This window comes from Dermochelys coriacea, chromosome 4 (assembly GCF_009764565.3).
Source record: "Dermochelys coriacea isolate rDerCor1 chromosome 4, rDerCor1.pri.v4, whole genome shotgun sequence".
Taxonomy (NCBI): Eukaryota; Metazoa; Chordata; order Testudines; family Dermochelyidae; genus Dermochelys; species Dermochelys coriacea.
Genome location: NC_050071.1, coordinates 137612116 through 137623223, shown reverse-complemented (window position 1 = coordinate 137623223; position 11108 = coordinate 137612116). Strand labels below are relative to the sequence as shown.

General features: G+C 42.6%; 1 long non-coding RNA gene across 1 annotated transcript; it reads left to right on the top strand.

Moving 5' to 3' along the window:
* Positions 1 to 729: 729 nt before the first annotated feature.
* On the top strand, positions 730 to 10847 carry LOC122459755. The gene is made up of 2 exons (XR_006280634.1): positions 730 to 1087; positions 10407 to 10847. It is a non-coding gene; the product is annotated as an uncharacterized LOC122459755 (long non-coding RNA).
* Positions 10848 to 11108: the final 261 nt, after the last annotated feature.

The window sequence follows — 11108 nt, the reverse complement described above, 5'->3', positions numbered from 1 at the left end:
TGGTCTTTCTTTTGAGGTTTTTGAACCGCCAACTCCTCACCCCCCTTTTGTGTGTGGGTCTATGTGTGAGATAGCTATGGGGTTGCCAACTTCTCCAAGTTTTTAGAGTAAGGTCCCATTGGCCCCTGCTGCAGGAGCTCTTGTGGGTTGCTGGATAGTGCAGAGCTTCCACCTTTTCCGCCACAATCTATTTATCCTACCACCTTTCAGCCCAGTAATTAATTATGAGCCCCTCATCAATTCTTGACCCTCAGCCCTACATCTGCTCTTCCTGTTTTTCCAGAGGCTTTCCCCATCTTCAGGTCTGGAGGATTAACCATGGCCCCTTCCAGGCCTGAGATAGGGGGTGCAGCTCCAAGAGTTTTTTCACACTCTCTCCCCATCCCCAGCCTGGTGTTGCAGGGATGTAGTGGGGAGGAACACACAAAAGACTGACCCACTATTCAGAGGAGGAAGGAGAAGATCTTCCCTGAGCTGCTGGAGTCTTTCTTTTCCCCACTGTCCCTCCTATGAGAATGGGTAGGGGAAGGAGGAGCCAACACCAAAAACTCCTCTTAACTCCAGAGTGGAGTGCTGCCTCCTTCAGTAGCCCTGATTGGTTACTTTTCCCCAAGAGGTGGGGAAGGCAGCCAATTATTGCAGGTTTTCCACTGGGCATGGCTGGACCTTCTCTATCATCACCAGAGTGGCTCCAGCTGTGGCCAAAATTGTCTTCCTTCAAAGGAAATCATGAGTTGACAATGCTTGGACACATAGTCAAGTGTGGATGCAGATTGCCCTATGCTGCCACCCTTGCTATCAAGGGGAAGAGGGGATTGATTCCTGCAAATGAGGGTTGGAAGTTGAGCCCAAGAAAGGCAAGAGGACTTCTTGTTGTAGAAGAGGACAGACTCTGTGAAGAAGGGCTGTGCCTGGCAGGAGTTGGGTGAAGGATTGGCTTTTCTTTTTGTTTCCTTTTGGATTCTAGTTGTCTCTGGATGGGGTGGACTTTCACAACTTACTTGGAAAGCAAAATCAGCTCAGAGCTGGTGGTCGACCATTTGAGAGAGGGAAACTGAAGCAGTGGATGGTCCTAACGCCAGATTGGGTAAGTCCCTGGTCCACTGGATGAATGTTTCTCTTTCACTAAGAGTGCGCTAGCATGTGTAGTCTCCTACCGTTTTTGCCCCACAGCAATAGGGTTCACATAAGCCAGACCTTAAAGTACAGCCCAACCTACAGAGTTTTCTCTTGACTTCCTTGATGATGACAATTAACCTGATTGTTGTGACTTCCATTTCTGTTTGCTCTGGCTGCCATCACAACCAACAAAGCATGGGGGTGACAGGACCCTCTGGAGAGAACTTTGCCCAGTACGCTCAACAATGGGCTATCAATCTGAAAGAAAGGGGTTCTGATTAGATTATTTTAGCCATGTCTGAGGTTTGTATTGGCATCATTGCAAGCCAGGCAGATCCATTTGGCAGAACTGCAGGAAGCACCTGCTGTCTGGGTTAGGTGTTTTGCTGTTTGTGTTTATGTGATATGGATACCTGCCCCTTCCTCCCTCTGTGTTTAATTAAGTGATCTTCTGGAAGCCACAGGCTAATAATTGGAGTAGTAGTATATTTATGTCAATCAACCTTTACCACAACGAACAGAGAAACAAAGGACCCAATTCTCTTCTCACTTACAGACAGATCTAAAGCCCATTGAAGTCGGTGGAAACTGGTGTAAATTGTAACTGCATAACAAGCCAATTGAATTACATAGGTAAAAAGGTAATGGGCTAGATTCTGCTACCTTTGTGTTGAATAAATACTTTACTCTAGAGTAGTCCCATTAAAATCAATGGAGTAAGAGGCTACTGAAGGAGTAAAGGTTGCAGAATCCAGCTCTGTGTAAGTTAGAGGTGAATTGGGACAAAACAGTTACGTGATTACAAGAACACAGTATAAACCAGGATTGCACATTAGTTTGTTTCCTATAAATTTCAAACCACATGGGGTTCTAAAGGACATTCATCTGCTGCCTTCCTGGTCAATGCAGTATTAGATAATGACCCATAATATTGAGATGCCTGGCTTGCTTTCTTCTGACTCTTCCCTGTACCTATATTAGATTTCTCACAGCATGAAGTCCTGACTCTTTTGTTCTAGCTCACTGGACCATGAAAGTTGATTTTCAATAAGTCTTGGAGCACTGGGGAAGTTTCAGAAATCTGGAAGAAAGCTAATGTGCCAATCTTTAAAAAGGGTAAATGGGATGACCTGGGGAATTATAGGCCTGCCAGTCTCAAATCAATCCCGGACAAGATAATGCTTAGGCTGATACGGGACTTGATTAATAAAGAATTAAGAGGAGGACCATGTAATTAATGCCAATCAATGTGGGTTTATGGAAAATAGATCATGTCAAATTAACTTGATCTTTTTTTATGCAATTACAAGTTTGGTTGATAAAGGTAATAGGGTTGATGTAATAGACATAGATTTCTGCAAGGTGGTTGACTTGGTACCGTACAACACTTCGGATTAAAAAGCTAAAAAGATATAAAATTAACATGGCCCATGTTAAATGGATTAAAAGCTGCCTAACAGATAGGTCTCAAAATGTATTTGTAAACAGGGAAATATCACTGAATGGGTATGTTTCTAGTAGGGTCCCCCAAGGACTGTTTCTTGGCCCTATGTTGTTTAACATTTTTATTAATCTGGAAGAAAACAAAAAAATTATCACTGATTAAAATTTTCAGATGACCCAAAAATTGGGGGAGTGATAAATAACAAAGAGGACAGGACACTGATACAGTGATCACTTGGGAAGCTGGGTGCAAGCAAACAATAAGCATTTTAATATGGCTAAATGTATACACCTAGGAACAAAGAATGCAGGCCATACTTACAGGATGGGAGACTATCCAGAGAAGCAGCAACTTTGAAAAAGATGTGGGGGTTGCGGTGGATCATCAGCTGAACATAAACTCCCAGTGCAACACTATGGCCAAAAGGGCTAATGCGATCCTGGGATGCATATAGACAGGGTTCTCAAGTAGATGTAGAGAGGTTCTTTTACCTCTGAGTCCAAACAGAAAAAATTAAGATGTTTGTACACCAATGCGAGGAGTCTAGGTAACAAAATGGAGGAACTAGAGCTACTGGTGCAGGAAGTGAAACCAGATATTATAGGGATAACAGAAACATGGTGGAATAGTAGTCATGACTGGATTACAGGTATTGAAGGGTATGTGCTGTTTAGGAAAGACAGAAACAAAGGTAAAGGGGGTGGAGTAGCATTGTATATCAATGATGAGTTAGAATGTAAAGAAATAAGAAGCGATGCAATGGATAAGACAGAGTCCGTCTGGGCAAAAATTACATTGGGGAAGAACACTAGTAAAGCCTCTCCTACGATAGTGCTTGGGGTGTGCTATAGACCTCTGGGATCTAATTTGGATATGGATACAGCCCTTTTTAATGTCTTTAATCAAGTAAATACTAATGGAAACTGCGTGATCATGGGAGACTTTAACTTCCCAGATATAGACTGGAGGATCAGTGCTAGTAATAATAATAGGGCTCAGATTTTCCTAGATGCGATAGCTGATAGATTCCTTCATCAAGTAGTTGCTGAACCGACTAGAGGGGATGCCATTTTAGATTTAATTTTGGTGAGTAGCGAGGACCTCATAGAAGAAATGGTTGTAGGGGACAATCTTGGCTCAAGTGATCATGAGCTAATTCAGTTCAAACTAAATGGAAGGATTAACAAAAATAAATCTGCAACTAGGGTTTTTGATTTCAAAAGGGCTGACTTTCAAAAATTAAGGAAATTAGTTAGGGAAGTGGATTGGACTGAAGAACTTATGGATCTAAAGGTAGAGGAGGCCTGGGATTACTTTAAATCAAAGCTGCAGAAGCTATCGGAAGTCTGTATCCCAAGAAAGGGGAAAAAATTCAGAGGAAGGAGTTGTAGACCAAGCTGGATGAGCAAGCATCTTAGAGAGGTGATTATGAAGAAGCAGAAAGCATACAGGGAGTGGAAGATGGGAGGGATCAGCAAGGAAAGCTACCTACTTGAGGTCAGAAGATGTAGGGATAAAGTGAGACAGGCTAAAAGTCGAGTAGAGTTTGACCTTGCAAAGGGAATTAAAACCAATAGTAAAAGGTTCTATAGCCATATAAATAAGAAGAAAACTATGAAGGAAGAAGTGGGGCCGCTTAACACTGAGGATGGAGCGGAGGTTAAAGATAATCTAGGCATGGCCCAATATCTAAACAAATACTTTGCCTCAGTCTTTAATAAGGCTAAAGAGGATCTTGGGGATAATGGTAGCATGACAAATGGGAAGGAGGATATAGAGGTAGATATTACCATATCAGAGGTAGAAGCGAAACTGAAACAGCTTAATGGGACTAAATCGGGGGGCCCAGATAATCTTCATCCAAGAATATTAAAGGAATTGGCACCTGAAATTGCAAGCCCATTAGCAAGAATTTTTAATGAATCTGTAAACTCAGGAATAGTACCGAATGATTGGAGAATTGCTAATATAGTTCCTATTTTTAAGAAAGGAAAAAAAAGTGATCCGGAGAACTACAGGCCAGTTAGTTTGACATCTGTAGTATGCAAGGTCCTGGAAAAAATTTTGAAGGAGAAATTAGTTAAGGACATTGAAGTCAATGGTAAATGGGACAAAATACAACATGGTTTTACAAAAGGTAGATCGTGCCAAACCAATCTAATCTCCTTTTTTGAAAAAGTAACAGATTTTTTAGATAAAGGAAATGCAGTGGATCTAATTTACCTAGATTTCAGTAAGGCATTTGATACCGTGCCACATGGGGAATTATTAGTTAAATTGGAGAAGATGGGGATCAATATGAACATCAAAAGGTGGATAAGGAATTGGTTAAAGGGGAGACTGCAACGGGTCCTACTGAAAGGCGAACTGTCAGGTTGGAGGGAGGTTACCAGTGGAGTTCCTCAGGGATCAGTTTTGGGACCAATCTTATTTAATCTTTTTGTTACTGACCTTGGCACAAAAAGTGGGAGTGTGCTAATAAAGTTTGCAGATGATACAAAGCTGGGAGGTATTGCCAATTCAGAGAAGGATCGGGATATTATACAGGAGGATCTGGATGACCTTGTAAACTGGAGTAATAGTAATAGGATGAAATTTAATAGTGAGAAGTGTAAGGTTATGCATTTAGGGATTAATAACAAGAATTTTAGTGATAAGTTGGGGACGCATCAATTAGAAGTAACGGAAGAGGAGAAGGACCATGGAGTATTGGTTGATCATAGGATGACTATGAGCTGCCAATGTGATATGGCTGTGAAAAAAGCTAATGCGGTTTTGGGATGCATCAGGAGAGGCATTTCCAGTAGGGATAAGGAGGTTTTAGTACCGTTATACAAGGCACTGGTGAGACCTCACCTAGAATACTGTGTGCAGTTCTGGTCTCCCATGTTTAAAAAGGATGAATTCAAACTGGAGCAGGTACAGAGAAGGGCTACTAGGATGATCTGAGGAATGGAAAACTTGTCTTATGAAAGGAGACTTAAGGAGCTGGGCTTGTTTAGCCTAACTAAAAGAAGGTTGAGGGGAGATATGATTGCTCTCTATAAATATATCAGAGGGATAAATATAGGAGAGGGAGAGGAATTATTTAAGCTCAGCACCAATGTGGACACAAGAACAAATGGGTATAAACTGGCCACCAGGAAGTTTAGAATTGAAATCAGACTAAGGTTTTTAACCATCAGAGGAGTGAAGTTTTGGAATAGCCTTCCAAGGGAAGCAGTGGAGGCAAAAGATCTATCTGGTTTTAAGATTCTACTCGATAAGTTTATGGAGGAGATGGTATGATGGGATAATGGGATTTTGGTAAGTAATTGATCTTTAAATATTCAGGGTAAATAGGCCAAATCCCCTGAGATGGGATATTAGATGGATGGGATCTGATTTACTATAGAAAATTCGTTCCTGGGTATCTGGCTGGTGAATCTTGCCCATGTGCTCAGGGTTTGGCTGATTGCCATGTTTGGGGTCGGGAGGGAGTTTTCCTCCAGGGCAGATTGGAGAGGCCCTGGAGGTTTTTTTTGCCTTCCTCTGTAGCATGGGGCATGGTTTACTAGAGGGAGGCTTCTCTGCTCCTTGAAGTTTTGAACCATGATTTGAGGACTTCAATAGCTCAGACATGGGTGAGGTTTTTCATAGGAGTGGGTGGGTGACATTCTGTGGCCTGCGCTGTGCAGGAGGTCGGACTAGATGATCAGAGTGGTCCCTTCTGACCTTAGTATCTATGAATCTCTGCATTTGGCACCTGTGCGACCACTGCTAGAATATCGTGTCCAGTTCTGGTGTCCACAATTGATACATTGTTGCGGGTTCAGAGAAGAACCACAAAAATGATTAAAGGATTAGTAAACATGCTTTATAGTGATAGACTCAAAGAGTTCATTCTGTTTAGCTTAACAAAGAGAAGGTGAAGGGATGACTTGATTCAGTCTATAAGTACCTACATGGGATACAAATTAATAATGGGCTCTTCAACCTAGCAGAGAAAGGTATAACATGACCCAATGGCTGGAAGTTGAAACTAGACAAATTCAGACTAGAAATAAGGGGTACATTTTTAACAGTGAGAGAGTAATTAACTATTGGAACAATTTACCAAGGGGCAAGGTGTATCTTTCCATCATTGACCATTTTTAAATCCGGAGTGGATGTTTTTCTAAAAGATATTCTCTAGAAATTATTCTGGGGTAGGTCTCTGGCCTGTGTTACACAGGAGGTCAGACTAGCTGATGGCAATGATCCCTTCTGACCTTGGCATATATGAATAACTCAAAAGGGGTCTGCATGGTCTTTGATAGTCATAGTATTCTGATCTGTAGCACTCATAGATTCATAGATATTAAGGTCAGACAGGACCATTATGATCATCTAGTCCGACCTCCTGCACAACTCAGGCCACAGAATCTCACCCATCCACTCCTGCAAAAAACCTCTCACCTATGTCTGAGCTATTGAAGCCCTCAAATCGTGGTTTAAAGACTTCAAGGAGCAGAGAATCCTCCAGCAAGTGACCCATGCCCATGCTACAGAGGAAGGCGAAAAACCTCCAGGGCCTCTTCCAATCTGCCCTGGAGGAAAATTCCTTCCCGACCCCAAATATGGCGATCAGCTAAACCCTGAGCATATGGGCAAGATTCACCAGCCAGATACTACGGAAAATTCTTTCCTGGGTAACTCAGATCCCACACCATCTAACATCCCATCACAGGCCATTGTGCCTATTTACTATGAATATTATAGGTATTAAGGACAGAAGGTCATTAAGGTCAATCCCCTCAGAGGGGATTGTACAGGAGTGTGTGTGAAGCTTTTTGATGGTACCTAGTATTTACATACTACTTTCTTAGGTGTAGATCTCAGTGCTTCATAGAGGAGGGCAGGTATCACTAGCCCCACTTAAGAGATAGGGAAACTGACACACATAGTGAACTACTTGTCAAAGGTCACCCAGCAAGTCAATGGCAGAGCTGTAAACAGAACCCAAGGTCTCCTGAACCCAGTACCTATCCAGGGGGCCACACTTGCCTTTCAATTATTATCTTCCTGGCAGGACCCACCAGCAGCATCCTTAGCTGCTTCACTACAGTTATGTATTGAGCCACTGCCCCAGACCAAGAGCCTAACTGCTAAAAGCCTGCAGGCTCACAGCAGTCACGCCCCAGGTCCCTGATTGGATGAATAGGCAACACACTCATTGGGTACCTGGACTATATAAAGGCTCCAACAGGAAAAGGAAGCTGTCTGAGCAACAGACCATTGCTGACTGGTTGCTGCCTAGACCATGTTGCCTGACTCTACCTTGTTGCCCTGTTGCCTTGCCCAGTCTCCCTCCTAACCCAACTCCTTGCACTGGATTTTCTGGCTAGTGACCCCTCTGAGAACGCTGATCATTACCCTAGACTGTCTCTGATACAGGTTGACCTGCTAGCTACCCACACACACTTGACTACTGCTCTGGACTACTCCTTAGCCTGCCTCAGCAACTGGGCGTTACATTTCCACACTCTCCCAATGTTGACTATCATAGTAGACAAGAACTGAACTGCACGTAGATGGCTAAAGGCAATCCCGCCCCGTCAGGGTTCATAAATGTGGGGGGAGCTTGCACTGCCATTGTCTGTGCTGTATTTGCTTTGTAGCTCAATAGAGGATCTTCAGGGCTGTCAATCTTGCCCCAGTTGTCATCACTAAGGCCGATCATCAGAAGGGCTTGGCTCCCACAACTGCGGCTAGCTTATCAAAATTGCTCAGTACGTTGTTGTTTGAGCACTCTTGGAAAATATGGCCACTTAGTGTAGGTGCCTGAAGGGGAGCTGACCTCTCATAAAACTGAATTAATCTTTCCCCTTCCTGACATTTGCCTTTGTTCTCAGATAGATTTTAATGCTATGAAGAGATAATGTTTCTAGACTAGCCTGTTGTCATTATAGGACAATGGTTTTCCTGCTGGGCAGAAGTGAAAAATATTTCAGGGTTTCCAAGCTGGATCTCTTTAACTTCCAACCCACATTAATCAGAAGAGTTTCCCTACATTGAAGGTTGATAGAAATTGTAGCCATTATTTATAACCACCAGGGTCAGACCTTTATATCAATTTAGTTATCAAATACTGAAATTAAAAGAACTAATTTATTGCTTTTTTACTCTTCCTTAACCCATCCACTGTTGCCTCACTTTCTTGGTATTTGGGACAAAATTAAGCTCTTGTCTATTCCATGTACATAAGGAATGACTACACTCATTCAGACCAAAGGTTCTGCTAGTATAGAAACCTTTCTCTGGCAGGTGGCCGGTGCCAGCTGCTTCCAAGGAAAGTGCAAGAATCCTGTAATGGAAAACTGTGAAATAACTTACCCATAGGATACATTTCTCTATAGCCTCCATCAGTTAGTGGCTGGCTCATATCCTGAAGCATGAGCATTTATATCCCTTGTAACCCCATCACCTCCTACCTAATGTATCTCTGGGTGTTCTCATTATACATATTACACACAGAAATCCTTTCAACGAATGCTAGGATTGCAAAATCAAGCACTCCCAAGTTAGGAAATGCCAGAATTAAAGCTGCCCATGCAACCTGAATTCACCTTTCTTGTGTGTATGCATTATAATAGTCTTTAATTACATGGTCGCATGCTACTTTTTCTACAGGATCCCTGGCTCTAGGCCTTATTTACTGCACACTATTCAAACCCTGCTCTGAAGATGGAAATATTCATTTCCTTATGGGCTGTTCTATGGTGCTCATTGCTAATAATTGTGACACATCCAAATACTGTAATGAATTTATTTTCACAACATCTCTGTGAAATGAGAGGGTGGTATTAACCTCATTTTACAGATGGGGTGCTGAGGCACAGAGAGATTCAAGTCAAAAGTACACCCGATTTTGGGTGCCCAATTTGAGATACCTAGGGCCTGATTTTTCAGACTACTAAGCATTCTATAGCACTTTGGACATTCAAAGCTCAGCTCCCATTGACTTTGGGTGCAGCGGTGAGTGCTCAGCCCTTTTGTAAAACAGACCCCAGAGTCTGAAGTGGGGCACCCAGAAAATGAGCAACACACAATTAGTGACCACCTGTGAAAAGTGCGGTTTAAACAACCCGCCCAGTATCAAACCGGAACTCTGTGGCAGAGGCAGGGATAGAATCTAGGGCCCCATTCAACTGCCTTACCCATGAGACCATCCTTTCTCTTCCTGCAGCCCCTGTCTCATTAGCTGCACACCTTTGGGCTTCTGCAGCAAGGGAAGCAGGGGGCTACAGACAACAGCATCCTTCACTGCATGACCCTGTTTCATCCCCAGCGCGAGTCCTGTGTGAAAAATAGTAGGTGATCACATGATTAAAGACCATATCATAATGCATACACACAAGGCAGCAAAATAAGGTTGCATAGTCAACCTTAATTCTGTTCTTTTAAACACAGGGTCTTTTTTTGGTGCCTGGAATTTCCTAGGTGTTCAAAAAAGCAAACAGAACACACAGAAGTTCTATCATGTGGAATCATACTGACCCCTCCGTGGTTTCATTAGCAGGGTTGCAACCTTTAGTTCCACCACACAGATCTCTACCACTTGAGCTAAGAGAGGTTTCAGAGTAGCAGCCGTGTTAGTCTGTATTCGCAAAAAGAAAAGGAGTACTTGTGGCACCTTAGAGACTAACAAATTTATTAGAGCATAAGCTTTCGTGAGCTACAGCTCCGATGAAGTGAGCTGTAGCTCACGAACGCTTATGCTCTAATAAATTTGTTAGTCTCTAAGGTGCCACAAGTACTCCTTTTCTTTTTGAGCTAAGAGAGTAACTCAGATCAGTAACAATAATACCTATGTCTTCTACAGCTCTTTTCATCAAATACCATCCTCCATATGGACCAGGCACTAGAGGGCGATGAGACGCACACACTGGATTTCATAGCTATTTGCTGATGTGGAGGAACATAAAGACTCTGGAACCTTGGGTTCAGTTCCAGCTTCTGGAAGGATGTGTGTTTTAGAGGGCACAGAACTATCTGCCACCCTAAAGGCTGCCCTTGTGCTAGTTCTGTCACCCTGCCTCCCAATTCTGATATTGTTACCCTCCCAGTCTCTTGCTCTGGGCGCCTCATCCAAGTCATTGCAGTAAATCGATGTTAAAACAAAGGGAGCTCTCTTTTAATCTGCTCTAATGAATAGAGCATTTCTCAGTATTCTGAAGCCACCAGGAATTGGAATTTATTAGTTTATGTGGTTCTGAGCATGTTGTCAGTTTAAAAATAAAAAATATAGAAATATGAGACTGCAGTTCTGGGGGAAGGAAATTTATTCGGCTGCATTTGTACCTTTCCATCTATTCTGTTGCCCCAGGATAGCTTTTAATTGCATCTTAACATGACACAATGTTTTTTGGCAATAAGCTTTCCTGATGGGCTGTTGCTAAGGTGTCATTCATGCTGTAAGGTTGCTGGGAGTTGTGATACACCTTAAAATGAGAAGACTTGGAGAGCGATTGTTTGAAAAATCTACAGACAGGAAAACACCATAAATATTTAGCGAGAATGCAGC